Here is a 27,329-nt window from a genome sequence, read left to right as displayed (position 1 = left end):
TACTGTTAGGTTGGTGCAAAAGTAATTGTGATTTTGCATTGTTAAACTTTGCAATTTGATACTGGAATACATTCTTAAATTAATGTGGTTATGTTATACATCATTTTAATGCACATTTCTTGCTTTATTTTTTTGCTAATGACTTATTGTTTATATTTATTTTAGACTATAAAGAATATGTTAGACAAAAAGCAAATTTGAGTGATTTTTAAAAATTCAAGTTCAATATGGGTCACAAAACAGCAGAGACAACTTGCAACATCAACAGTGCATTTGGTCCAAGAACTGCTAACAAGCGTACAGTGCAGTGGTGGTTCAAGAATTGCTGCAAAGGAGATGAGAGCCTTGAAGATAAGGAGCATGGTGCCCAGCCATTGAAAGCTGACGATGACCAATTGAGAGCAATCATCAAAGCTGATCCTCTTAAAACTAAACAAGAAGTTGCCGAAGAACTCAATGTTGACCAATGTTGACATTCTACAGTTGCTGGCATTTGAAGCGAACTGAAAAAGTGAGTGCCTCATGAGCTAACCACAAATTAAAAACATTGTTGTTTTAAAGTGTTCTCTTCTCTTATTCTATGCAACAACAACAATCCATTTTGCAATTGGTTGTGATGTATGACAAAAAGTGGACTGTATACAACAACCAGCGATGACCTGCTCAGTGGTTGGACCAAGAAGCAGCTTCAAAGCACTTACTGAAGCCAAACTTGCACCAAAAAAGATCATGGTCACAGTCTGGTGGTCTGCTAGCTGTCTGAGCCACTGCAACTTTCTAAATCCTGGCGAAATCATTACATCTGAGATGTATGCTCAGCAAACTGATGAGATGCATCGAAAACTGCAACACCTGCAGCCAGTATTGGTCAACAGAAAGGGCCCAGTTCTTCTCCATGACAAATGCCCTACTACAGGTCACACAACCAATGCTTCAAAAGTTGAAGGAGGACCTTCTCCAGTGGTCCAGTGGTTAAGAATCTACCTTGCAATGCAAAGGATGCAGGTTCAATCCCTGGTCAGGGAACTAAGATCCCAAATGTTGTGGGGCAACTAAATCCACATGCTGCAACTAAGACCCCACACAGCCAAATAAGTAAATAAATACTTTTTTTAAAAGTTGAATGAATTGGGCTACAAAGTTTCACCTCATCCTTCATATTCTACCTGACCTCTCACCAACTGACTACCACTTCTTCAAGCATCTTGCAGGGAAAACTCTTCCACAACCAGTAGGAGGGAGAAAATGCTAAGAGTTTGTCGAATTCCAAAGCATGAATTTTTATGCTGAGGGATAAACAAACTTGTTTCTCTTTGGCAAAAAGCTGTTGATTGTTTGGCTCATTTTTTGATTAATAAAAGTATTTCAGCCTAGCTATAATGATTTAAAATTCATGGTCCAAAACAGCAATTATATTTTCATCAACCAAATTCTGAAGAATTTTTTATTTTTGTACCCCATGTTTTGAAAAATTCAGTGCTTTAAACAAATCCCATTTATTAAGTAATAATAGATTTATTTCCCCCTGTATATATCGTTTCTGCCACTTCGGTAGGTACCAGAAAAACCCAGAAACAGATAGAGCTCTGGCATATTCATACTCAGTCTTCAGATAGTTATGCCCAATTTGCCACCCTAGGAGCTGCTGAGTGTGTGTGCATTGTGCAGAGGTAGATGGTGGTATTAGAAGTCATACGGGTTTTTAAGACACCCCTTCATGAGAAGCACAGTGTAATTGGTATATTAGTTTCTTAGGGCTTAAACAAAAATTTATTCTTTCACAGTTCTAGAGGTTTGAAGTCTGACATCAAGGTATAGGCAGGATTGTGCTCCCTCTAATGGCTCTAGGGGAGAATTCTCCACCCTCTTCCAGTTTCTGGGGGCTCCAAGCATTCAGTGACTCATGGCTCCATAACTCCTGTCTCTGCCTCTGTCTTCACACGGCCTCTCCTCCTTTCTGTCTGTGTCTTCTCCTCTGCCATCTCTTATAAAGACAATTAAAAGACAAACCTAAATTCCCACCCAGATAACACAGGGTGATCCTGTCTCTATCTTAATTATATCTACAAAGACCCTTTTTTCCAAATAAGGTCCCATTCACCATTCCAGGGGTTATTACATGAGCAGATTTTTTGGGGGGATGGGGGGCGGCTACAATTTAACCCACTGCAAATTAGGTGAGCCTAAAAATCATCAGTGTTAGAAATCAAAGTGTTAGGTGAAGGATTTTGAATTCTCCCTCTTTCTCCAACACCCTGTATGTTGCTCTTGTCTGAGATATCCGGTCAATGCCTCATTCAGTTCAGTTCAGTTGCTCAGTCATGTCTGACTCTTTGTGGCCCCATGGACTGCAGCACACCAGGCTTCCCTGTCCTTCACCAACTCCCAGAGCTTACTCAAACTCATGTCCATTGAGTTGGTGATGTCATCCAACCATCTCATCCTCTGTCGTCCCCTTCTCCTCCTGCCTTCAATCTTTCCCAGCATCAGGGTCTTTTCAAATGATTCAGTTTTTCACATCAGGTGGCAAAAGTACTGGAGTTTCAGCATCAGTCCTTTCCAATGAATATTCAGGACTAATTTCCTTTAGGATGGACTGGTTGGATCTCCTTGCAGTCCAAGGGACTCTCAAGAGTCTTCTCCAACACCACAGTTCAAAAGCATCAATTCTTCGGTGCTCAGATTTCTTTATAGTCCAGCTCTCACATCCATACATGACTACTGGAAAAACCAAAGCTTTGACTAGATGGACCTTTTTTGGCAAAGTAACATCTCTGCTTTTTAGTATGCTGTCAAGGTTTGTCATAGCTTTTCTTCCAAGGAGCAAGCGCCTTTTAATTCCATTGCTGCAGTCACCATCTGCAGTGATTTTGGAGCCTCAAAAATAAAATCAGCTACTGTTTCCACTGTTTCCCCATCTATTTGCCATGAAGTGGTGGGACCAGATGCCATGATCTTACTTTTCTGAATGTTGAGCTTAAAGTCAACTTTTTCACTCTCCTTTTTCACTTTCATCAAGAGGCTCTTTAGTTCTTCTTCACTTTCTGCCATAAGGGTGGTGTCATCTGCATATCTGAGGTTATTGATATTTCTCCCAGCTGTCTTGATTCCAGCTTGTGCTTCATCCAGCCCAGCATTTCTCATGATGTACTCTGCATATAAGTTAAATAAGCAGGGTGAAAATAAATAGCCTTGATATACTCCTTTCTCAATTTGGAACCAGTCTGTTGTTCCATGCCCAGTTCTAACTGTTGCTTCTTGACCTGCATACAGATTTCTCAGGAGGCAGGTCAGGTGGTCTGGTATTCCCATCTCTTTCAGAATTTTCCACAGTTTGCTGTGATCCACACAGTCAAAGGCTTTGGTGTAGTCAATAAAGTAGAAGTAGACGTTTTTCTGGAACTCTCTCTTTTTTGATGATCCAACAGATGTTGGCAATTTGATCTCTGGTTCCTCTGCCTTTTCGAAATCCTTGAACATCTGGAAGTTCATGGTTCATGTACTATTGAAGCCTGGCTTGGAGAATTTTGAGAATTACTTTGCTAGTGTGTGAGATGAGTGCAATTGTATGGTAGTTTGAGCATTCTTTGGTATTGCCTTTTTTTGGAATTGGAATGAAAACTGACCTTTTCCAATCCTTTGGCCACTGCTGAGTTTTCCAAATTTGCTGGCATATTGAGTGCAACACCTTAACAGCATCATCTTTCAGGATTTGAAATAGCTCAACTGGAATTCTATCACCTCCACTAGCTTTGTTCATAGTGATGCTTCCTAAGGCCCACTTGACTTCACATTCCAAGAAGTCTGGCTATAGGTGAGTGATCACACCATCATGACTATCTGGGTTATGAAGACCTTTTTTGTACAGTTTTTCTGTGTATTCTTGCCACTTCTTAATATCTTCTGCTTCTGTTAAGTCCATACCATTTCTGTCCTTTATTGCCTGCCATCAGAACAAGACCCAGTTTCCCCCTCAGTCAGTCTCTCCCATCAGGAAGCTTCCATAAGCCTCTTATCCTTAGCCATCAGAGGACAGACAGAATAAAAACCACAATCTCAGAAAACTAAACAAACTGATCACATGGACCACAGCCATGTCTAACTCAATGAAACTTTGAGCCATGCCGTGTAGGGCCACCCAAAATGGATGGGTTATGGTGGAGAGTTCTGACAGAACATGATCCACTGGCAGAGGGAATGGCAAACCACTTCAGTATTCTTGCCTTGAGAACCCCATGAACAGCATGAAAAGGTCACTGTCTCAGCCCTAAGTAATTGAATATTGCCATTGGGCTTAAGCTCTGCCCTTGGCTCTGACATCTGGTTCCTCATCTTGGTTCTCATCTTGGCTTGACCTCTAGGATCACTCTTGGTATCCTCTTGTTTGAATGACTTCTACTGACTGTGCAGCCCATCCAGATTGCCACCCTCTGTGCTCGGCATGGCTTGTTCCCTCAGTGCCCAGTCTTGGTACTGTTAGGACTCACCCTTAGTGTTTCAGTAGGTCAAGTCCTTGTTGCATAAGGATATGACCCAGTGACCTCTCAAGGGTCCTCCAAATGGCTTGTGTGAAGCTGGAAACTACTGCCTACCCAGAACTATGCTTATAAACATTTATAACCCCAGGATCAACATGGAGCTATACTCCTCCATGGTGACAGAAAGCAAGAGTGTGCCAGAGCCTCTGTATTCCAGGGCTGCCTTTTGTCTAGAAGTTCCTTTTCACTCAGAAGTACTGGTTCTGAGTGTTTATAATATTCTATGTTTAAAAATTGGATTTTAGATATGCTTTGAGGTAAACCCATCTTATTTCTTGTCTGAATTCTCCATTTCATTTTTCATGATTTATCTTCTGCTCTCTTGATGAGTATGTTCTTTCTTTCTCCCTTCAAAATGAGCCAATTACAATTTTCCATTTGAAAATAAATTTCATCATGCTTTGTTTCCTGTTTTCCAGCCATTTGTTTTCTAAATGACTCAGATCTAGCTGAGAATTTTGTTAGCAGCTCATAAGTACGATGCACTGTAATTCTCCTGGAAAGTGAAAAGTGAAAAGTACAGGAGCAAGTCTAGCCTTTGACCTGAGGCTCTAACACTAGAATCTTACAACCAAGTGTATCATGTGACTTTGATCTACAGGCTGACATTTTCCCCCACCAAACAGGTATTCAGAGACTTCACACCTGGTAAATCACCACCATAACCTCTGTGCCATACAGACCCATAAAAGTAATAAATGCAAGTGTCGTGAGAATTACTTGTTATTCAAATGTTTAAGTTTATGGTCTTGCTTGCATTATTGTTTTATGAAGCAACAATAGGTCTTTATAACATATTTCATGCTTAAAGATGTGTGGAGATGTCAGTTTGATCTAAACATCAAATTACTACCAGAATGAGATTACAGAATATTTTTTGCAGAGTGCTTTTGTGAACACCATCACAATCTATTTATTATGTTAACTGGGCTTCCATATTTGGGCAGCCTGCCTAGTTTAGTGGGCTGAGCACTAGATTGGCAGTAAAGTTCTCCTGGATTCTAACTTCACTTCTACTGTACGTTGGCTCTGGGTCTGTTATTTCTTTGCCTTTGGCCTTGTAAAACGTAAAAGTAGGAAAAGAATAAGGCATGGCCAGTTGAGTTCTTAATATTTAATTTGAGGAATTGTTACCTGCAGGGCCAGTTATTTTCTAATAAATTACTCAGTGGCTCCCCCTCCTTGTTCCCTGGCCGCCCCTTGGCCCTTTACCGCATGCTCCATCTTCTCCCTAACGTAGGCATTTTTGTGGTCCATAGAACAGTAACCACTATCCTAGGAACCAAGTAAGTGAACAACTCAGATACATTCTGGGTTTGTTTGCCTGTTTATTCAGGTGGCACTTATGCTTCTTTTCTAAAGTTAGGCTGCCCAATCATAAAGGTGATTTTGGACTACAATAAAAAGGTTTAGAATAATGATAAGAATGCCACAGATGATCAAGTTAAGAACTAGTATTCTTTTTCCCAGAGAATGCAAAACCTATCTGAGGTGAAGATGAGCTTATTGCAATCAGCGTCAACTGTTTGAAAGATTATATTTTGAATAATGTCTTTGTTCCTTATCCCCACTAAGATTAGGACAAGAAAGTAATCATGAAGGAATTATGTTACATACAGGTAGAGAGGTCTATTAAGACATCAGACAGGTAGATGCCTTTTTCTAAAGAGAAAAAAGATTCTGATCTGTGACAGCTTCCCTAGAGTCAGAGAAGTGAACTGTCACTTCAGAACTCATCACATCCATCAACTTCCCAGAGTTTAAATATCTCCTAAAGAAATGTGGTAGCCCTCCTTGGTGCCTTATTTCAGGCTCTTTTAATCCTTGCAGCAAGAACACATTAATGCTGAATAGAAGCCTATCTGTATATTTAGACTTATTTCCTCTTTCCTTTGAAAGAGAGGGCAGATAATCACCATTCCATGTGATTCTATCCCTTAAATACTAAATCCCTATATCATTGTCTTCTTTCCCCGCCCCCCTGCCCGAGTCCTCACTGGTCTGTTTCCCAAAGACTTAATTACCATTGCTGCCCCTCTGATTTTATGATGAATGGCAATTCTGACACCTCTGACCCTGAGAAGCAGAGAATTCTTGGCTTTATCTTTGCAGTAAGAATTTAAATGAAGTGGAATGTACAAGTAGGAATAGGTCATTTTTCTTCTGCACATCACCAATTGCAAGATATTTTTTTCATACAAAGCAGAGCATCAGTTTTCAATTGAAGACACATTTTTGTAAAGCATGAAAAAAATGAAATCTCAAGTGCCGTTGCTGTCAGAGAGATGAATGCCTCTTCTATTTTGAAGCAGCTGCCAACAAATAAGAGGACTAGGTATCATTTCTCTCCTTGGTGAACTGTCAGGCTCCTCTTTATGAATCTGGAACATTACAGGTGGCTGAAGTAGATTCTCATTGTTAGTAACTGGTCCAAACACTTGTTTCACTCCCTATGACTTATAGTCCTGTTGCCTCGGATCGAAGGATATTCCGAGTTGCACAGCACATAATGCAGATAATTGAACTTTTATTAAGGTGAAATTCACATAACATAAAATTAGCCATTTTACAGTGAAGAATCTAGTGGTATTTAGTACATTCACAATATTGTGTAACTAGCATCTATGCCAAGTTCTACAATATTTTCATTGCCCCATTAAGAAATCCCTTAGTGGACTTCCTTAGTGGCACAGTGGATAGGAATCTGCCTTCCAATGCAGGGAACACATTGGTCTGGGAAGATCATATGGTGATGCTGAGCAACTCAGCCCATGAGCCACAACTACTGAAGCCCACGCTCCTAGAGCCTGTGCTCCACAACAAGAGTATGTGCGTGCTAAGTCACTTCAGTCATGTCTGACGCTTTGCAACCCTATGGACAGTAATCTGCTAGATTCCTCTGTTCATGGGATTCTCCAGGCAAGATAACTGGAGTGGGTTGCCATTTCCTAGTCCAGGGAATTTTCCCAACCCAGGTATTGAACCCATGCATCTTATGTCTCCTGCATCGGCAGGCAGGTTCTTTACCACTAGTGCCAAAGAGAAGCCACTGCAATGGGAAGCCCACGCACTGCCACAAAGAGTGGCCCCTGCTTGTTGCGACTAGAGAAAGTCTGTGGAGAGCAACGAAGACCCGGCACAAGTGAAAAAAAAATGCAATCCCATACCTCCCTCCCTCCAGATTTTGGTAACCATCAGTCTGTTTTTTGTCTTATAAATTTACCTGTTCTGTAAATCATATAAATGGATTCATATAGAATGTTACTTTTGTATTGACTTCTTTCACTGGACACAGTGTTTTCAAGGTTCGTCCACATTGTACCATTATCAGCACTTCATTCCTTTTTTTATGACTGAATAATATTCTGTTATGTGTGCCTGTGTACATACTAAGTTGCTTTAGTTATGTCCAACTCTTTGCGACCCCAAGGACTGTAGCCCATCAGACTCCTCTGTCCATGAGGATGGAGTGGGTTGCCATGCCCTCCTCCATCTGTTATATGTGTATACCATAATTTGTTTATCCATTCATCTATTGATGGGTTGTTTCCCCCTGTTGGTTATTGTGAATAATGCTGCTATTCAATTCATATACAAGTGTTTGTTTGAGTACCTGTTTCAATTCTTTTGGTTATATAGCTGGGCTGGAACTACTGGGTCACACAATAAACTCTGTTTAACCTTTTAAGAAATTGATGAACTGTTTTCCTAAATTTACTTCTGAAGGGGAAAACTTATGGCATTAATGCAATGAATATTTTCTTAGTAGGAGGAGCACATCCCTGTGAGCCTCTAAGGAGAATCAAAGGGCATAAAGTTATTGACAGCAAAGGTGTTTTAGCCAACTGACCTTTGCTCCTGGGCAGACAGAACTAAAGCAACAATCCAGGTAAATTTCTGCCACCGTGTTCCTTGAAATACTTCCATCTGTACAGATCTATTGCCCTTTGGCCACATTTGTACTATAATTAACCTCAAAGTCAATTAAGAGAATTGCTTTAAGGGAAGAGGCCAATTCTGATAAGGTCTGTTCTGAGAAAAAAAATCTGTTTAAGAGTTTAAAGTTGCCAGGAGTCAGGTTTTTGCCCTTTCAGCGTACTTTGACTGTTTGACTAAAATTAATTATCATTTAGTTTTCACATAAGAAGATATCTGCCTATTTTCCTAAAAGCTGTTGCTCTGCTGTGGGCAAACTGGCATGAAGACTAATCTAACTTGCCTGTTGTAGAAATAGACTAGACTCTTGAAAGCCCATGCCTGTGTTCAGTTTTCTGAATGTCCCCATAGACATTTCCTTTTGTAACATTGATATTGAAGATACAGTAGATACTGAATGGTAGACAGCCAACACCTATCCTACAGTGCCAATAAAAAGGCAATGTTAGGATGTCTGACCTCTTGATACAGGAAACACTTTGCCATCCCTGTAACCACATGCTAGTCAGGATGAGCAATGGAATCACAACCTTAACAGAGTTAAGATGAACTAAATTAGAAACAAAAACCTTCCTCTTTCTTGCAGATTTTATTCAAGTTAATATAGTTGACATAATGTAGCCAAATAGTACACCCAGAAAATGAGCTCATCCATCAGGAATCTTGCCATGCTGTAATTCAGAATTACTGCTCAGAGTTACAAAGCCATTACAGTCTGAGTGACATGGCTGCCAGAAAACGAAACCTCAGAACACTGCGTAGCCTGCGTCAGAGGAACTGCGCCTTGGCTGCTGATCCACTGTGTCTATAATATTTCAGCCCTGATCCCTGATCCCATGCTGCTTGAGTCACATGCTCTTGGAGATAACTTCAAGTTTAAACAGAAAGGTCGAAAGAGGACAGGGAGGCAAGGGAGCCGTGCAGATGCACTCTTCCATCAGATGTCACAGGAACAGATTAGGTACCTCAGACTATGTGGGGTCTCCCTCCCTCACATGGCAAAAAACTCCTTGAAGAGGGCTCACAAGTTCCTGGGAAGAGAGGAATGCTTATGCCTGTGGAGAAACAAAATGTCCCTGAGGTAGAATATTTGAACCCAGTCATACATAATTGGTGGTAGTGGACAGGAGAAAGCCTGACATTTCAGACTCTAACCATATTCAGGAGGATCTGGTTCACAGGAAAGTTTATGTTAAAACCTTAAGTATCAGTTTCTCTTTATCCCAGGTTATCATCTTGAGATGCTAAGCTAGCTGGACCCCATAAGTTTGATTAACGTTTTCCAAGAACAGGAGGAATTATTTTTCCTGTGAGAGTTGATATTTATTTCTCAGTAATTTCTCTTCTTGAGCTTTTACAGAACTCTTAATATATGAAGCTACTCTTGATACATTTTAAAAATCTTGAGAAGTGTATCTGATCCAAGCTAATAACATAACTATATTTTTAGATAATACCTGGGTATACTGCTTACATAAACTGAGTCCAGGCTTCACGTTATATTAGTTTGTCAGGTGATGTGCTTTTAGCTGGCACATAGGGCCCTTACTTCTTGCCAGAGCAGAGGGCAAGTTCTTAGTAAACGTGCAAGGTTCATATGACTAATGAGAGTTGATTTGGCCACTAAGGAGAGTCTAAGTTCCTTTAAACCAAAATAGGAATCAGGCGTCACATCAGCCCTGTGAAAGCTCCAAGAACTATTCCTGTCTCTAGTACAGGGAAAAGTGAATTGCAGAACCTCAATGAAAACAAATTCCATAAATGTTGCCATACCCATCTAATCTTGCATTCTGACTGAAGCAGAAGTTCAAAGGGAGTTTTGTGGAAGGGAACCTTGGTTTCTTCAGTATCAGTTCTCAGGAATATGTTTCACTTTCCATAAGTAAACTGCTATCAGTCCACTAAAGATAGGGTTTACCTGACCCTATGGAAGCTATTTCTGTAACCAATGTATTCCCAACTTCACAGTCTATGACTTACAATGAAAAGGATCCTTTCATTTTATACTAAAATTATGACAGCATTCTTTCCTACCGACCTGTGTGCTGGAAATTCACTTCTCTCAAAGTGCCCTCAACAATATCTGAAATTTTGTACTTCCTTTGTTGGTATATAAAGCTCTCTGAAATAGAGCTTTCCTGTTTGTCCCCTCTGGCCTTCTCCTTGCTGCTTTGACCTTCAGGAGTGTTCTCTGTCATGGATTTAGTTCTCTCCACCAATGCCCACTGTTGCCCCCACTTTAGCTTCGGGAAAAAGAAACTCTTCCCTTTGGTCCAAAGAGAACATCCTGATAATACTTTCCACTTTTCAGTGTGGCTAAGAAGTAGATACAAGGTTTTTCCAGGCTAGGTGTACCTTACCCCAAGACCTCAAGTGCTGATTATTTTCGTCTCTGAGCTGCTATTGTCTCTATTGCCATTCCTGACAAAAACAGAAGCTTAATGTTGCTACTGCCCTGAAAATAGCTCACCACCCGCACAAACCTGCTCTTCATATTTCAAGGACTATGGACAAATGGATCCTTAATCCAGAGACACGTGGAAGCCCCTCCTTCCACAGTACTACTAGGTACTTTTTTTCCTACACAGGGATTAACTATGTCTCAAGATTATTGATGGTGGAAATATCCATTCTCTAAAAGCAAAAGCCTATATTCACTCAACCACCCAGCCCAACTGGTATCCCCTGGTTCCAATAATACAATCTCAAAATGATACATAGTGACCAAAGTCAGGGTCATCTCTTTTAACCATGGTCTCATTTTTACATCTGTGCTTTCTACTATTACTATTTTTGGGGTGCAGGGATCTCTAGATGCAATAATGTGTCAGTCAGGGTCCAGCATGTGTCTGGACATGGATTGCATACTCCATTCAGGCAATTGAAGGAAGTTAATAAATGCACTATTTACAAGGTATGGGCAAAGTTTATAGACATCAACAAGGTATAAACCTATCTGGGGAGCACAATGGGAAGCTGTTACTGCCCACAAGTCTTGAGTGTGCAAGGGGGATATGTTATCCAGAACCCAGAAAGACTATGGAGAGAGCTGTCTGACAAGAGTGGCAACTTGCAGTAGATAGACTCAGCCAACCCTGCACACCATGGTAGAGAGCGAGCTGGGGAACAAATATCCCAAACTCACTCCCCTCCATCTCCCAGTCTCCTTCCTCTGGGCTTCTCATCACCACCTCACTGGCCAAACCCAACCCTGGCCAGAGGGAAAGGGAATTTGTTGATACTGTCCATATTAGTCAGCCTCCCAGGGCCAGAGCAGGGCAGAGAAGGATAACGATTAGACATGAAGAGGCAAAAGAAGGTGTCTAGGAAAACAACTTCTTGTGAAACTCAACAGCTTTAATTTTTCTATTTCTTAAAAGTTTTCATAAAATGTTCTAATATTAGTGTAAGTATTCTACCAGTAAACTCACCTCGTCTTTGCCTCTTGATTTCAAAACTCGTAACCATATGCCCTAGAAGTCATTTCTTTCCCAAACATAATATCCCTAATGATTATTGTTGGTCCCTACACAGCAGCAGCCCTTGCTCCTCAAGCATTTTATTGTATTTCTGTGCTCCTTCTGAATATCTCTCATGGTTTCATTAAGGTGCAGCAATTAAAACTGTACACTTTATTCTAGAAACATGCATCTTGGGATAAGAATAAGACATATGCTAAATTAGTCAGAGTTTTAAGAGCAGTAAAGCTAAAAAAAGTAGGAAAACATAAATTACAGCAGTATTAAAAATTGCAACAATTAATAGGTAGTTAGGAATTATTAGGAATTAGCACAACATGGACCATAAACTGAAATTCATAGCAGGCCTTGGAGTAGAAGTCTCCATAAATTTTAATATATTTTTGATGGCTTGAAAGTGATCCTCTTTGGGGGGAGTATTTTGCATTTGTTGTTCAGTCACTCAGTAATGTCCAACTCTTTGTGACCCCATGAACTGCAGCATGCCAGGCTTCCCTGTCCTTCACCATCTTCTGGAGCTTGCTCAAACTCATGTCCATTGAGTCAGTGATACCATCCAACCATCTCTTCCTCTGTTGTCCTCTTTTCTTGCATTCAGTCTTTCCAACATCAGGTCTTTTCTAATGAGACAGCTCTTTGCATCAGATGGCCAAAGTATTGGAACTTCAGCATCAGTCCTTGCAATTAATATTCAGGATTGATTTCCTTTAGGATTGACTGGTTTGATCTCCTTGCTGTCCAAGAGACTCTCAAGAGTCTTCTCCAAACCCGCAGTTCAAAAGCATCAATTCTCCAGTGCTCAGCTTTCTTTATGGCCATGTATGACTAGATGCACAATTACTGGAAGAACCAAAGCTTTCACTAGACAGATCTTTGTTGGCAAAGTGATATCTCTGCTTTTTAATATGCTGTCTAGGTTGGTCATAGCTTTTCTTCCAAGGAGCAAACGTCTTTTAATTTTGTGGTTGCAGTCACCATCTGCACTGATTTTGGAGCCCAAGAAACTAAAGTCTCTTACTGTTTCCATTGTTTCCTCATCTGTTTGCCATAAGTGATGTGACTGGATGCCATGATATTCGTTTTTTGAATGCTGAGTTTTAAGCCAGCTTTTTCATTCTCCTTTTTCAGTTTCATCAAGAGGCTCTTTAGTTCTTCTTCACTTTCTTCCATATATCTGAGATTATTGATATTTCTCCCAGCAATCTTGATTCCAGCTAGTGCTTCATCCAACCCAGCATTTCTAATGATATACACTGCATATAAGTTAAATAAGTAGGGTGACAATATACAGCATTGATGTACTTCTTTCCCGATTTGGAACCAGTCTGTGGTTCTATGTCCAGTTCTAACTGTTGCTTCTTGACCTGCATACAGGTTTCACAGAAGGCAGGTAAGATGGTCTGGTTCCCATCTCTTGAAGAATTTTCCACAGTTCATTGTGATCCACACAGTCAAAAGTTTTAGCATAGTCAATGAAGCAGAAGTAGATGTTCTTCTAGAATTCTCTTGCTTTTTCTATGATCCAGTGGATGTTGGCAATTTGATCTCTGGTTCCTCTGCCTTTTCTAAATCCAGCTTGAACATTTGAAAGTTCTCGGCTTACATACTGTTGAAGCCTAGATTGAAGAATTTTGAGCATTACTTTGCTAGTATGTGAGATGAGAGCAATTGTGCAGTAGTTTAGACATTGTTTGGCATTGCCTTTCTCTGGGATTGGAATGAAAACTGACATTTTCCAGTCCTATGGCCGTTGCTGCGTTTTCCAAATTTGCTGGCATATTGAGTGCAGCACTTTCACAGCATCATCTTTTAGGATTTGAAATAGCTCAACTGGAATTCCATCACCTCCACTAGCTTTGTTCATAGTGATGCTTCCTAAGGCCCACTTGACTTCACATTCCAAGAAGTCTGGTTCTAGGTGAGTGATCACACCATCTTGACTATCTGGATCATTGAGATCTTTTTTGTATAGTTCTTCTGTGTATTTTTGCCCCACTTAATATCTTCTGCCTCTGTTGCTGCTGCTGCTGCTAAGTCGCTTCAGTCGTGTCTGACTCTGTGAGACCCCATAGACAGCAGCGCACCAGGCTCTGCTGTCCCTGGGATTCTCCAGGCAAGAACACTGGAGTGGGTTGCCATTTCCTTCTCCAATGCATGAAAGTGAAAAGTGAAAGTGAAGTCCTACTGTTTGTGACCCCTGCGCTGCAGCCTACCAGGCTCCTCCGTCCATGGGATTTTCCAGGCAAGAGTACTGGAGTGGGTTGCCATTGCCTTCTCTTATGTTAGGTCCATACTATTTCTGTCCTTTATTGAGCACATCTTTGCATGAAATGTTCCTTTGGTATCTCTAATTTTCTTGAAGCAATCTCTGGTCTTTCCCATTCTATTGTTTTCTTCTTTCTTTTCACCAATCTCTTAGGAAGGCTTTCATATCTCTCCTTGCTATTCTTTGGAACTCTGCATTCAGATGGGTATATCTTTCCTTTTCTCCTTTGCCTTTTATAGCATAATTAATTAACACTTATGACTAGATATGAAACGTGCCTAAATCTAGCACCCAAATAAAATTCTAAATGTAATAATATCAGCAAAGCCTGAAAGGGGTAGGGATGAGGGTGTGGATGGACAAGGAAAGAAAAATCAATTAAATATTCCATTCCGTTTGAGAAGAAGTAGCTATTAATTTTTTGTGTCTGTATAAAAATGTAGGCTTAAATATGTAAGAGCCACCATTATCACTATAAAAATAGGAATACAAAATTTTAAAACAGTAAATAGAGAAGAAAAGGAATTACAAAAGTTACTATCTAGACAAAATCAGGAAAGGAAAAAACATGCAAGAAGAAAACACAAGTTGGAAACATAAAATATGACAGGCATAGCACATTCTTCCTCATTACCCATCTGGAATTCATCTTTGACTCCTCTCTCATTCAGCATGTCTATGTGGTTGACTCACTTGGGTTTTCCTTGAAAATATCTCTTATGTCTAACCTTTATGTTCCTATCGCCACCCCTCTAGCTCCTTTGGCCCTAAACTAATGCAGTGGCTTTAGCACAACATAGTTCACCTTGGCCTCCTTGCAGAAACTAGAGCAGCCTTCATAAAGCATATCACAACCCTGCTCAGAAGCCTTCTAGGGTCCCCCTTCCTTACCATTTACCCTTCCTATCTGATTTTTAAGACCTTACTTATCTTTACTGACCTTTATGACCCTTGCTAATTATGTTTCATCTATTCTAAGACACTTATTTTTGTTAGTGATGTGATTTTGTCTATATTTTTAAGCAGTTTTAGGTTTATAGAATGATTGACTAGAAAGTACAAAGAGTTCCTTTACACCCTGTCATTGCCCTCCCCACTGTTTCTCCTCTTATAAATAAACATTCTATAATGTACTATGTTTACTTCAATTGATTAACCAATACTGATATATTAATTGTAACAGAAGTCCATAGGTTGCATCTGGATAATTACATGAATCCACAATTACAGTATCCTACAGAATCATTTCACTGCCTTAAAAAATCCCATGTGTTCCACCTAGTCATCCATTCCCCCCCTCACTCTAGCCACCTGAACTTCCTAGCAACTACTGATCTTTTTCCTCTCTCCAAAGTCTTGCCTTTTCTAGAATGTCAAAGAGTAGGAATCATAAACTTATAGTTTCTCAGACTGGCTTCTTTCACTTAGCAGTATGCTTTAAAGTTCTGCCACATCCTGTGCTATTCAGCATTCATTTCCTTTATTGATGAATAATATGTCACCCCATGAATATACCACAGTTTATCCATCTATTTCTTTTATTTGAATATAGTTGCTTCACACTGCTGTGTCAATTTCTGCTGCGTAGCAAAGTAAATCAGCCATATGTATACGTATATCACCGCTTTTTGGATTTCCTTTCCTTTCCATCACCACAGAGCAATGAACAGAGTTCCCTGTGCTATATAGCAGTTTCTCATTAGTTACCTATTTTATCCATAGTAGTGGTATATATCAATCCCAGTCTCCCAATTCCTCCCACCCTCTCATCCCCCCTTGGTATCCATGTTTGTTCTCCATGTTCATGTGTCTATTTCTGCTTTCCAAATAAGATAATCTTTAGCATTTTTCCAGATTCCACATATATGTGTTAATACACAATATTTGTTGTCTTTCAGGCTTACTTCACTCTGTATGACAATCTTTGGGCCCATCCATGTCTCTGCAAATGATACAGTTTCATTCCTTCTTATGGCTGAGAAATATTCTATTGTATATATCTACCACATTTTCTTTATCCAGTCTTCTGTTGATGGACATTTACGTTGCCTCCATGTCCTGGTTATTGTAAATAGTGCTGAAGTGAACGTTGGGGTGCATGTGTCCTTTCAAATTCTGATTTTCTCTGGATGTATGCCTATGAGTGGAATTGCTGGGTTAAATGATAGTTCTGTTTTTAGTTTTTTAAAGAACCTCCAGACTGTTCTCCATAGTGGTTGTACCAATTTACATTCTTACCCACAGTGCAGGAGGGTTCCCTTTTCTGTACACCCTCTCCAGCCTTTATTGTTAGTAGGCTTTTTGATGATGGCCCTTCTGACTGGTGTGAAATGATACCTCATTGTAGTTTTGATTTGCATTTCTCTAATAATTAGTGATGTTGAGCATCTTTTCATATTTTGGTTGGACATCTGTATTTCTTCTATGGAGAAATGTAAAACACATTTTTTAAATGATGAAAACATCTCTGAAATCAGAGTGCATCTTGCAATTGATACATTTGTGCCATCTTAGATTTGATAAAATATTGTTCTCTTCTCAGGTCTTGGCTTGGATATAGGACACCTCTGTCTTAGAAAAAACAACTTCTCGTTTTGCTGTGCTGACTCTTTCATAGCTTCAAAATCTTGTTCAAACATTTCTCACTCTCTAGGCATTCCTGTTCTGCTGTATCTCTTCTTATTTAGGTCCATCTGTAAGGCCCAGCTCAAAGGCCATCTCCTCAATGAATGCCTTGTTCACTATCTCAGCTGAAATAAAATCCTTCCCTTTGAAACCTCTCAGTTCTTTCTTTGTAAGACTAGCAACTCTTATCAAATAGTTCCATTTAGTTTAAATACTTGTATACATTTTTGGTCTGTACACAGGAGTCCAAGAGTTCTGCAAATGACTTGAGAAGGCAGTGAAAATTGTGACATTCTGTGGAAGAGTGTAGGCTTGTTTCATTAATGTACTCCAGGACATTTGAACAGTTTCTTTAAGATCTGTGGTTCTGTCATTCCAGAACTCAGTTAAAGCCCTGCTCTGAGCTGCCCTCTAGAGGTGGTACATCATCACTGAGCCAGTTCAGTTCAGTCACTCAGCCGTGTCTGACTCTTTGCAACCCCGTGGACTGCAGCATGCCAGGCTTCCCTGTCCTTCACCAACTCCCAGAGCTTGCTCAGACTCATGTCCATCGAGTTGGTGATGCCATCCAATCATTTCATCCTCTGTCGTCCTCTTCTCCTCCTACCTTCAATCTTTCCCAGCATCAGGGTCTTTTCCAATGAGTCAGTTCTTCACATCAGGTGACCAAAGTTCTAGAGTTTCAGCTTCAGCATCAGTCCTTCCAATGAAAATTCAGGACTGATTTTCTTTAGGATGGACTGGTTGGATCTCCTTGCAGTCCAAGGGACTCTCAAGAGTCTTCTCCAACACCACACTTCAAAAACATCAATTCTTCAGCATTCAGCTTTCTTTATAGTCCAACTCTCACATCCATACATGACTACTGAAAAATACATAGCTTTGACTAGATGGACCTTTGTCGGCAAAGTAATGTCTGATTCTTAATATGCTGTCTAGTTTGGTCATAGCTTTTCTTCCAAAGAGCAAGCATTTTTTAATTTCATGACTGCAATCACCATCTGCAGTGATTTTGGAGCCCCAAAAAATAAAATCTGTCACTGTTTCCATTGTTTCCCTATCTATTTGCCTTGATGTGATGGGACCAGATGCCATGATCTTAGTTTTCTTAATGTTGAGTTTTAAGCCAACTTTTTCACTCTTCTCTTTCACTTTCATCAAGAGGCTCTTTAGTTCTTCTTCACTTTCTGCCATAAGGGTGGTGTCATCTGCATATCTGCTGGTGCTGGTGCTAAGTCACTTCAGTCGTGTCTGACTCTGTGTGACCCCATAGACGGCAGCCCACCAGGCTGCCCCGTCCCTGGAATTCTCCAGGCGAGAGCACTGGAGTGAGTTGCCATTTCCTTCTCCAGTGCATGAAAGTGAAAAGTGAAAGTGAAGTCACTCAGTCGTGTCTGACTCTTAGCAGCCCCAAGGACTGCAGCCTACCACAGGCTCCTCCGTTCACGGGATTTTCCAGGCAAGAGTACTGGAGTGGGGTGCCATCGCCCTCTCCGTCTGCATATCTGAAGTTATAGATATTTCTCTCAGCAATCTTGATTCCAGCAAGTGCTTCATCCAGGCCGGCATTTCACATGATGTACTCTGCATATAAGTTAAATAAGCAGGGTGACAGTATACAGCCTTAACATACTCCTTTCCCGATTTAGAACCAGTCTGTTGTTCCATGTCCAGTTCTAACTGTTGCTTCTTGATCTGCATACAGATTTCTCAGGAGGCAGGTAAGGTGGTCTAGTATTACCATCTCTTGAAGAATTTTCCACAGTTTTTTGTGATCCACACAGCTAGGGAGACTCAAGACCTGGAATCAGCAATAGATACTGGAAGGCATGCAGCTGGGAAGGGAGCTGTTAGAACAGGCTGCTCTATCTGCAGGACTCACTAATTGGCCCTGTTCCTGGGAGTAGCTGTTGAAAAGGTCAAGTTTTGAAAAACCATGTTGCTTAGAGATTGTCAGCTCTCTCTACCATCCTCCCATGAGTCACCACGATGTCTTGGAAGGGTGGGGCTGGTTGGGAGACTTGGTTTTTCAATTTACCCTTCCCTCAGGGAATCCAGACTAGAGTGGAAGTCCAAGAACGCTGGGTTACCTCCCCTGGCACCTTCGGGGAGATTGTCTGTAACCCAGCCCTGTCAGAGGGTGTAGCCTGGGAAAAGAAGGCTATGTGTCCATGTCATCATCTGCGGTAGATTCTTCTCAGTTATAGCTCATTTTGAACTCTCCCAAATTATATGCATGAATCTTTGCTACAATACACTCACAGAGCTTACTCAGAGCAAACTTTTGTGGCCACAGAAAGATTAAAAAATCTTCTCAAATGCCCTCTTGCTATTGCCATGACTTTTTGTGACTAAATTTTAAATGACTTGTGAAATTTCCCGCTGAATTCTGTTTCTTGAGGATAATGCCATTTTTCTATAAGGGCCTCCCAGTTAACTATCTTCCTATGGGTAATGTCTCAAGCCTCAGTCTCTACCAAATAAGGGCATAGATTCAAGAAGTTTGAGGTCCCTGCCAGCTTCAGCTTTCTAACATCTGCTTGCTGCTCTGCAGAGCTCACCTCCCATGCACTGGATTTACGCATTAATAAGTTTGAAGCTCACTTTTCTCTGAGGCAAGATGGTTGGCATGATGTGATCTGGGCACGTTGTTGAACATTTTCTGTAGGATATGATTGCTCTCCTTGCTTTCATATCAGGAGGCCTTGCATAAAGGTCACAATTATTGAGTTGATTTCACCAAGAGATGGTTTTGTTTAAACAATTTTTTCCTCATTAAAATAGTCAATAAGTATGTATTATAGAAAATGTAGACAATTCAGAATATTATAAAGAGGGAATTAGGAATCATTTAAACTCTGATCTGTCATTGTTAACACTATGGCATGTATCATTACAGTAATTTTTTCTGTAATAATATAGTCAGATGATTTTTTAAAATGTTTGATATAGAATTGGAATCACACTTGCCAACCTTATTTTTTCATTTTAACCTGGCTTTTCTCCCTTACTGATAAATGAGTAACAGTTTCCTTTGTCATCATACGGTTAGCAGTGTGGACTCAGCAGGTAGCCTGTCTGGATTTGAACATCAGCTTTGTCACTTACTTGCTGTGTGACCCTTAGGCATGTCCTTTAATTGATAAAGGTACTGCAGTTTCCTCATCTGAAAAATGGGAATAATAATTGTTCCTAATTCATACAGTTGTTGTGAAAATTTAAGTGAGTCAACGTTTGTCAAGTAGTTAGAATAGTACCTGGCAAGTAGAAGTACAGGCTTTATATCAATAAGACTAGCTTTGGCTACTATTAACTGCAGTAGTATTTTCTTCTACAATGTCATTTTAAAGACTGGATAAGATTTCATGGTGTGGAACATAGCATAATGCATTTAATCAAGGTCCCATTGTTACATAGTGTTCTACTTTCTTGATATTATGAACAACAGTGCAAATAGACTTCCTTTTTAAAAAGTTATTGATATATAAAGGAAATCAACCCTGAACATTTGTTGAAAGGACTGATGCTGAAGCTCCAGCACTTTGGCCGCCTGATGCAGAGAGCTGACTCATTGGAAAAGACCCTGACACTGGGAAAGATTGAAGGCAGGAGGAGAAGGGGGAGACAGAGGATGAGATGGTTAGATGGCATCACCGACTCAATGGACATGCGTTTGAGCAAACTGCAGGAGATAGTGGAGGACAAGGAAGCCTATCATGCTGCAGTCCATGGGGTCACAAAGAGTCGGACACAACTTAGTGACTAAATAACAAAATAGTTGGTTTACAATGTTGTGTTTAACTTTTGCTGTACAGTCACTCAGTTATTCATACATATTCTTTTTCTTACTCTTTTCCATTATGGTTTATTACAGGATTTTGAATATAGTTCCCTGTGTTTTACAGTAGGTCCTTTTTGGTTACCCATCCTATATATAATTGTCTGCATCTGCTAATCCCAAACTCATAGTCTTTGCCTCATCTTCCTCCACCTTGGCAAACACAAGTCTGTTCTCTATATCTGTGAATCTGTTTTTGTTTCATAGATATGTTTGTTTGTGTTGTATTTTAAATTATACATGTAAGTGATACCATATTAAACGTCCTTCTTTCATTGTGTTTGTAACAGGACAGTCTATATACCAGGTAAGGAAGGAATACAGTGACAGGAAGTGGAAGTACCATGTTTTACCTTCTTGGTTTTGAACTTGGTTGGAGAGGCAGAGAGAATGTCATTGCCTCCCTTTTGCCTGGAATGCTACTGCTCAGAAACTGTTCAGACTTTTGGGCACTACCCAGTCTAATATCTGAAAGTCCTTCCTAGACTGAATCACCAGTAATCCCATTCTCAGATCCAACTGGAGAAGGATCCTTGGCCAGCCATGTCATATACTTCTAGTTCTTCATGCAAGAGCTATCATAAAATGACTCAGCTCTATGGGCTCAGCTGCAAGGAAGACTTGGGGATATTTAGTAAACTCAGCGTGTCGCTGGAGCCTCCATCTTTTCCAGGCTGTTTCATGTAAAGGTCCTGTCAGAGATGATCCCATTCTGTCTTAAGACTCAATTCCTGCAGTTATCTTTCCCAGCACTACTGGAGAGAATGGGAAGGGACTTTCGTCTCTGTTCTAATCCTCTGTCCTTAGTTATAGGAATGATTCCAATGCATTCTGATAGCATGAGACCAGTATCCTCTCTACAGGTTGAAGGAGTTACAGACTCAGAGGTATCAGGTGGCCTCATGGAACAACTTCATGTAAAAAAGCTGTGCCAGTGAACACTACTAATGGGCATTATTTGTTGGAGGGTGAGTGAGGACAATGACTTATAAGATCACCTTCAAACTCTACATGGGAAAGTCTATTGAATGGTTAGTTCTTACTATCTCTCTGTTAAGTGTACCACCAACGAAATCACTCCTAGTCCAAAGTACATAACCTACTATAATATATCCTAGAAGATTCACTCCTGAATTTCTGCCTTTGTTATCTACTGGTTCCTCTGGAAAGTATTACCTCCTAGGTTCCCTGGAAGGTTCTGCCCACCCTCTGTCCTGTAAGGTACTGGATAAATACACTTCCTAGAGAATTCACTTAACGCATGGAGGCAGGAGCACTCTTCCCTAACCTCAAGTGTGTTCAGTCAACGGGTCATTTAACATGGTGCCATGGGTCTGTGTTTCTGCCACATAGGTGGAAACCTTAGAATATAAGGATGAGGCCAACCTTAAATAGAAGCAGTGGTGAAATAGGCAAATCTAGAAGATTCACTGTTAGAAGTCAGGGTAGTAATTGTTCTTACTGGAGGGAAAGGAGCACAGGGGAGGCTTCTAGGGGGCTAACAGTCTGCATTTTGACCTGGGTCCTGGCTACATGAGTGTCTTCATTTGTGAATGTTCAGTGACCTATACACTCATGATAAGTGTTCTTTTTGTATGAGTGTTTTACTTCAATTAAAATAATTTTTTAAGAAGAGGATAAACAAAGGGCAATCCACCTCTATTAAGACTAGTGGCTCTTTCCTAGGGCTACCAGATTTAGCAAATAAAAGTACAGTATACTCAGTTCAAATAAACAGCAAATGATTTTTTGGTGTATGTATGTCTTTTTATTATTATTATTTCATTCATTTTTATTAGTTGGAGGCTAATTACTTAACAGTATTGAAGTGGTTTCTGCCATACATTGACATGAATCAGCCATGGATTTACATGTGTTCCCCATCCTGATCCCCGCTCCCACCTCCCTCCCCATCCCATCCCTCTGGGTCTTCCCAGTGCACCAGCCCTGAGCACTTGTCTCATGCATCCAACCTGGGCTGGCAATCTGTTTCACCCTTGATAATATACATGTTTCAATGCTATTCTCTCAGATTATCCCACCCTCGCCTTCTCCCACAGAGTCCAAAAGTCTGTTCTGTACCTCTGTGTCTCTTTATCTGTCCTGTATATAGGGTTATCGTTACCATCTTTTAAAATTCCACATATATGCATTAGTATACTGTATTGGTGTTTATCTTTCTTGCTTACTTCACTCTGTATAATGGGCTCCAGTTTCATCCATCTCGTTAGAACTGATTCAAATGTATTCTTTTTAATGGCTGAGTAATATTCCATTGTGTATATGTACCATAGCTTTCTTATCCATTTGTCTGCTGATGGGCATATGGGATGCTTCCATGTCCTGGCTATTATAAACAGTGCTGCGATGAACATTGGGGTGCACGTGTCTCTTTCAATTCTGGTTTCCTCGGTGTGTATGCCCAGCATTGGGATTGCTGGTATGTCCCATGCAATGTTTGGGACATATTTGTACTATAAAAGTATTTATTATTTACCTGAAATTTAAATATAGGAGGTAGAAATGAGAGAATAAGTGCTGTAGTGTTTCACTTTCTCCATTCCTCCTTCATTCATACCTCTCTCCTCCTGTTTTGGGTTTCTCATTACCACATTCATATCAAAGAAAAGAGGGAAAAAAAGATAAGCAAAAGAAATAAAGTAGTGCCCAAATTGTTTATGCTTTTGTTGTTTGAATCTGCAGTTCTGTTGGTTGGTGTTTCTGAAAATTCAATCCTGATTTGTCTATGTTATTTTTTTCTTCCTTTTTTTCCCCCCTCTCTCTATTTCACCCTTCTCAGAACTTTGTAACCTTTGCTCGTTGGAAGTTGAATCCTTCTCAGTATAATCAGAGTTTTTCCTGCCTTGTCCTACTAGGTTTCATAGGATAACCTTGAAAAATCTATTTGTTATTGATCTCTGAAAGGTCACCCTTCCTTTTTCTCTCTCCAACAATAATATGCACCTGGAACATTTCAACTATGCTTCTTACACACATTTGAACCAAGTTTTCAGAATTCTACCTTCCTTTTCTATAATTTCCACTCCTAAAGGTAAAGAAATTCAAGTCCAAATTATTAATTATAACAAGTCCTAGTTATCAGAGACAACTAGGCTCTGTCAGAAAATGGAATCAAATGCCAAAGGTTTTGTGCTTTGCCATATTTTCAGTTCATAGATATGGGCATAATAAAGTGAAATTATTTCTTGCTTCCCTGAAGGCATCCAAGTTGTGATTTTTGTAATGCCAAGACAACTACCCACTTAATTTAGATTAAAATTCTCAAGTCAAAAATGATTTTGATATACTTTTATTTAAACAATAAGTACATCTCTTGAAATGCTTGAGGAAAGTATGAAATGTGGGGAAAAGGAAGTTATACCCACATCAAAGAAAGATCATAATGTATCTCAATAACTGATATTTGGAACCTTTGCTCTAAAGACTGTAGCTGCCTGATCTTTTAAAAAGTGAGTGAATTTTCTGTAATGTCATCACTGATGTATATTTCTGATTGAATCACTTCAGTAATCATTGACCAAATCATTTCTAAATGATTCTGGGCACCATGTTTCCACATTATTTTTCACACAATTGATTGAACTGATTTGCTATCTTGTTGTGGAAACTCAAACCTTTTAAAATCATGTATATATATATGAATATATATATATATCATGTATATATATATGAATATATATATGTGTGTGTGTATATATATGTATCCATTACTCCTTTTAAACCTTTTAAAATCATGTGTGTATATATATAGATATATATATATATATCATGTATGTATATATATGGATATAGATATATATATATCCTTTACTCCTGTGTTAATAAGTTTTACTGTGACCAATTTCCTTTGCTGAGAGAGAGAGAGAGAAAGAAGGAGAGAGGGGATGGGGGTATAATGATAGAGACTCAGTGTGTTCAGAGGAGAATTTAAAAGTATGCAAAGACAAATTAGTATAAAAGCATCATAAATAAGGCAAAAAAGGTTTTAATTTTTATGAAACATTATTAGCATATACACATAAATCAAGTAGCTCTGGTTTTTCAGAACACTTTATAAGTATTACTAAAAGGTTTATTAATCAGTAAATGATGTAGACAACTGCAGAATCTTTAACACTGAAACTGTATTTTCTCTTTTTTGGAATAGTATTTTCAACTCTGAGAGTTCCATTGCAAATACAATAGTGACCTTTAGCAGCTAAATAACCTCCCAGGAATCTGCTGGGTTGTTACCAATTACTTAGCAACTATTGCTCTTATAGTCCCTGACGTTCCTTTGACAGAGATCTCTCAAGTCTATCCCCAACCTACTTTTACACCTTTATCTCCCACAACCCCCAGTTGGCTTGGGTTATTTCTGATCCGGTCTCTTTTTTGGTTCTGTGCCCCTGGGGCTGCCAGAATACCAGCTCCTTCCTGCCCACCCAAATCCTCCCCCCACTGTCCAGGACTGGCTCAGACTCACAACCTTCATTAAATTATGTCTGCCTACTCTAGTTCACAGCCATCCTCTCTTTGCCTGCCTATATTGCTAGATCACTGTATTACTACTTGGCATTTTATTACATACTAGCCTGTATCAACATCTGCAGGGTTTTCTTAAAGAGTTATTTAACATTCATGTATGTTTGAACATACTTGTTGTAAATGATAAAGTTTCACACTAATGCACGTTATTATCATTATTAACTAGTTTATAACACTCCCCAAGATATGGGGATTGTGCATAGATTTTTGACATCATAGAGTATGACATCAGGGAGAGCAGTGCATACTCCATGGCCCCTCTGAAAATACTTTCTGATGAATGAATGCATGGAGGGTCAGTGGACTTGGAGCTAAACCACCGTAGTTTGCATTTGACACGTTATCTGTCTGAATTGAAAGTAATTACTTAATCTCCACTTCAGTTTCCTTATTTATAAAATGGGATAATAATGGTACCTACTTCATAGAATTGCTTTGAGAATTAAATGAAATCATACATGTAAAGTGACTTACAAAGCATGCTTAGCACACAAGTATTCCATAAGTATTAGTTATTTGAATGAATGAACAAAACAGAATGGACTACTATATTTTAAAATCTAGAAAAAATAATGACTATTTTTATTATCCCTAGAATGCTGAGTGCAAAATAATATAGTACATAAGAATGTTAAGGGAACTGAGTATTCTCTTTAAGATAAGTCATGCATGCATGCTAAGTCGTATCTGACTCTTTGTGATGCTATGGACCATAGCCCACCAGACTCCTCTGTCCTTGGGATTCTCCAGGCAAGAATACTGGAGTGGATTGCCATGCTCTCCTCCAGGGGATCTTCCTGATCCAGGGATCAAACCTGTGTCTCTTAAGTCTCCTGCATTGGCAGGCAGGTTCTTTACCACTAGCACCACCTGGGAAGCCCTTAAGATGTGTCATGTGTCATGTGTGTATATTTATTCCTGAAGAGACTTTTCAGGGTGAAGTTTATATTCAATATTGTTTTGTATTTTTCAAATAAAAATTCATGTAAGGTTTTTATAGAAGAGATTTTGGTACACTTATTTTACTAGACATCACTGAATAAATAACATTGCTGCATATTCCTTTGTTTTACGTTATTTAGAAGATAGTACTTAAAAGAAGCAATTAATTCCAAACGATTTCCTGTTTATATATGTGTTGAGCTACTTTTGTTAAAAAGTATGGGTTAATTTTGAAGTAGAAAATGACGATGACAATTTCATGAGGAACTTCTTGAAAAATATTTGTTTCTAAAAGTTTCTCAAAACATTTCTCAAAACATTCCTAGGTTAATTTAGCAAATTAAATGTCTTCTGACAAATTTGTTATGATTGAAACATAAAGATTTCCATCACTAATGATTTACACATGTATCAACCTTAAATCAAGAGAGTTTTATTGCTCTGTGGAGCCATCTGCTGGTCAGTGGTGTTATAGGTTATATAAAATTTTTTGAATGAATGAATTTGTGACTCTAGCAAAACCTACAGAAAATATCCTTCCAGATATAAAAAATGAGGGCAATTTGGCTATAAGATAATGGAGAAAATCACATTTAGAAAACAAATAGAGTGTATATTGGGGGAAATTGTTTCATTCATGCAGCAAGTTTTTGTAAACTTCTCCCTGCTAATTGAAATGAGTAAAACATATGAAACTGAAACTGTTAGTCGCTCTGTCATGTCTAACTCTTCCATGGAATTCTCCAGGGAGGAATACTGCAGTAGGTAGCCATTCCCTCCTTCAGGATATCGTCCCAATCCAGAGATCAAACCCAGGTCTCCCACATTGCAGGCAGATTCCTTACCAGCTGAGCCACCAGGGTATACACACACACACACACACACACACACACACACACATATACTTTATAGTATGCAGTTTTTTAAAAGCCATATAGATCAATAGTATTAGAGATGAAAGCCATGGTACTAATGGTGCCAACAGGAGGTTAGGTTGTGAGCAAAAATGCTATTGTTGATATTACTGTTGCTTATAACAGAACTAAGTTAATAAGTGTATTTTAAGAGCATGCATGTGCATTGATTTTATCCCCCAATTTGATTTACAGTATTATGTTTCTATACTTCTTTTGTAATGTGTGAAAGTGAAAGTCTGT

The 27,329-nt window shown here is 39.5% G+C and overlaps 1 long non-coding RNA gene across 1 annotated transcript in view; it reads left to right on the top strand.

The window, feature by feature from the left end:
* Positions 1–8,140, top strand: part of LOC139039405 (uncharacterized) — a 35,514-nt gene extending 27,374 nt beyond the window's left edge. The window contains exon 3 of the long non-coding RNA XR_011492673.1: positions 166–8,140. This is a non-coding gene — a long non-coding RNA (uncharacterized lncRNA). The remainder of the gene's footprint in view (positions 1–165) is intronic.
* The last annotated feature ends 19,189 nt before the right edge of the window (positions 8,141–27,329 follow it).

This window comes from Odocoileus virginianus, chromosome 2, assembly GCF_023699985.2.
Source record: "Odocoileus virginianus isolate 20LAN1187 ecotype Illinois chromosome 2, Ovbor_1.2, whole genome shotgun sequence".
Taxonomy (NCBI): Eukaryota; Metazoa; Chordata; class Mammalia; order Artiodactyla; family Cervidae; genus Odocoileus; species Odocoileus virginianus.
Note: the sequence above shows the minus strand (reverse complement) of the source record. Positions and strands in the feature narration are given on the sequence as shown.